Raw genomic sequence first — 3,283 nt, forward strand, 5'->3', positions numbered from 1 at the left:
TCAGTGTAAAAGTGTGTAATGACGTCCAAATGACGTCTTATTTATAGGGAACAGGCGCAATACGGGCCCTGGAGTCAATACGGTCCGTATTGAAGTTTTGAACTACAATACGGCCGTATTGATGGAGATGGTAAGGAGGAGTGATGAATGTTCTTCTCCTTAGCTCTCCTTATGCATGTAGACCCCTAAAATTGTCCGGGTCGGAAATAAAACTCGAAGACCCTCAAAGATCGAAGGAAAGTCAGCCAGAAGGACTCCTAGAAGACCATAGGATGGCTATCTGTAGGTTTAGAGGTCTTAGAGTAGCTTAAAATAAGGAAGTGGAGGGAATGAAGCCCAATACGGCCGTACTAAACTTAATACGGCCGTATTGAAGCTTCAACACGGCCGCAGTGAACTCAATACGGCGTATTAAAGTTTCTGAAACTTCAATACGGCCGTACTGAAATCAATACGGCCGTATTGAAGCTTCAATACAGCCGCAGTGAACTCAATACGGCCGTATTGAAATTTCTGAGCTTCAATACGACCGTATTGAACTCAATACGGCCGTATTGAAGTTCAAAAATTTCAATACGGCCGTATTGATTCTGTAGCCCGTATTGGGCCTGTTCCCTATAAATATGACGTCAATTGGACGTCATTCCACACTTTTCAACATAGTTTTAACCCTCTCCTTGAGTATTCTGGGGTTTTTGAGCAGTGTTCTGCCCTAGAAATCACTCGGAGAGTTGATCCGACGAAGTTCTTGAGCCCCGAGCCATTTTGCTTGAGGATCGAACCTAGTCGAAGGGAAATCCTCCGGATTTCCATAGTCAAAATTTTATAGGAGGGAGCGAGCGGGCTTGTAGAGCGAGGGAACGCCAAAAAGCTTCCCAGTTTTACGAAATATATATAAAAGCACGCTTCAAAGGTTTCTTCTTCAAAATCCTTCCTTTTACTGCTTTCTGATTGTTGCATCGCATATCTAATTTATTCGCCATGTAGATATCTTGTTCATAATCGCTTATAATAAATAGGGGTAATTTAGTAATTTTGCGCTATTATTTAATAAATAATCTGTCATAGGGAACCCGAAAGGGGCGCTGTGGGGTGCTAACACCTTCCCCACGCGTAACCGACTCCCTTACCCAACTCTGGTTGTAATGGCCGAAGTTGATTTATAAAATCAATTGCCTTATCCCTTTTTCCAATGTTTTGAGTAAAACATTGGTGGCGACTCCACGAACCCTTCCTTTTTATGAAAACCACTAATCCATGGAGGGTCCCGCTTGGGATTAACATGGATTGGTGAGCCTTTTAATAAAATTGCTCGTTTGACGAGGTCTCAGTTTGAGAATAAGTCATTCTAGCAATCCACATTTTTTAAACAAATAAACGAGTCCAACCATCCTTCGCGAATGCCGAAAGCCCCGTTTCGGGCCGGTGGCGACAGATGGCGACTCCACTGGGGAAGCTTCGAGAGTCAGTCCCATTTAGTGACAGACTATTTTTAACAAATAATAGTTAAAATTACTTTATTACCCCTTGCTTGTATGATAACATGATTTATCTATTTGGCTTTAATAACTGTTGTATGTTTAAATTCCGCAATTGTTTGAAATAAAAACTGCACACAACAGTTCCCTCTATACCCGGGGGCATGAGTGATTAACCATAGGGAGTGGATGTTAGTACGGCCGGTTGTCGAATGGGTCTATAGGTGCCCGTAGACCGTTGTCGGAAAACATCACTCAAGGTGATAACCATGAACTTGAGTCCGACGGTGCGTTGGAGCTTTCCATCGACCTACGATGAGAGGAATTGGGTCCCTATAATGGGGGCACCTTGGGGGCCTCAGACCGGTGAGAACAGTTAGAACCACCTTGAATATGCACTTTTCTGCAGGATACCCCTACCTCGTGATTCGCTCGTGACTGTTCGTGGATGAGTGAATTGTGTGTGCATTGTTTATGTGACATTGTATGAGCATACATTGCATTATTTAAACATACAACATTCCAATTCTTTCTAAAATAAGAATAAATAGGAATAAGAATCTTCCATTACATGGTGTTAACATCTACCATCATCACATTCATGTAGGTAGTTTTCCTTTTCACCCAAAAAAAATACAAAAGAAAAATACCCAAAGAAAAAAGAAAAAAAGGGTTATTTATCCAAACCAAGCAATATCATGCATCATCTTAGGAACATCCTAAAAACATGATAATGCTTAGTTGAATAAACACTATGCATGCATATTCAACCTCATCATCTCATATCATGCATATAGATCATGGAGAGATCTAGGAGTCATTCATACATCTCTCCTAGTAATCCATTAATAAACATTAATAAAAAGAAAGAAATAATCGATGCGTATGTTCAAAGAATGGATCGCACGCCGTTCGTTATCAAGTGTAAGCCAACAACCGCGCCAAGCGAACACACGTCAACTCCGTTGTTGGTAATTAAGACGAATAAAGCGGAAGGTCCGACACCGTTAAGGATCACTACTCCAAGGCCTTTTCCCTACGAATCGAATAAGGCTGTGCCGTGAATATACGACATCCATTTTTCTGCCGACAGCGATATCTCTAACATCGCTGGACTTGGGGGCATGACTAGGAGTGGCAGGATCTACACTCCCGAAGATCTTCATGATAAAGCCCCCAAGAATAAAGAAAAAGAAGAAAAGAAAACCGAGGAAAAAGAATCCGAGGAGGAGACTGATGAGCTGTTAAAGTTTATCCGACAGAGCGAGTACTCCATCATGGATCAACTTCATAAGACGCCAGCAAAGATTACTCTGTTGTCGTTGATCCTATGAAAGTCTTGAACGAGGCATATGTGTCGCACACTATCTCCCAATACAAGTTTGAGGGGATTGTTAGTCACATCACGGCTAGTGATCACCTCACCTTCACCGATGAAGAAATCCCCGCTGGGGGACCGAATCATAACAAGCCCTTACACATCTCTGTAAAGTGCAAGGAGTATCACATCGCAAAAGTCTTGGTGGATAATGGATCTTCCTTGAACGTGATGCCAAAAAGAGCGCTCGAGCAAGTGGCAATCGAGGGAATCCAAATGCGCCCGAGCAACATGATCGTTCGAGCCTTCAATGGTTCTAAAAGAGAAGTGGTGGGAGAGATCAATCTCCCAATCCAAATTGGACCCACTATCTTTAATGTCGAATTCCAAGTGATGGACATTACTCCCGCATACAGCTGTCTCCTCGGCCGACCTTGGATTCATGATGCGAAAGCTGTTCCTTCTACGCTCCACCAGAAAGTCAAGT

The sequence above is a fragment of the Cajanus cajan genome, chromosome 11 (assembly GCF_000230855.2).
Source record: "Cajanus cajan strain Asha chromosome 11, NIPB_CcT2T_4, whole genome shotgun sequence".
Taxonomy (NCBI): Eukaryota; Viridiplantae; Streptophyta; class Magnoliopsida; order Fabales; family Fabaceae; genus Cajanus; species Cajanus cajan.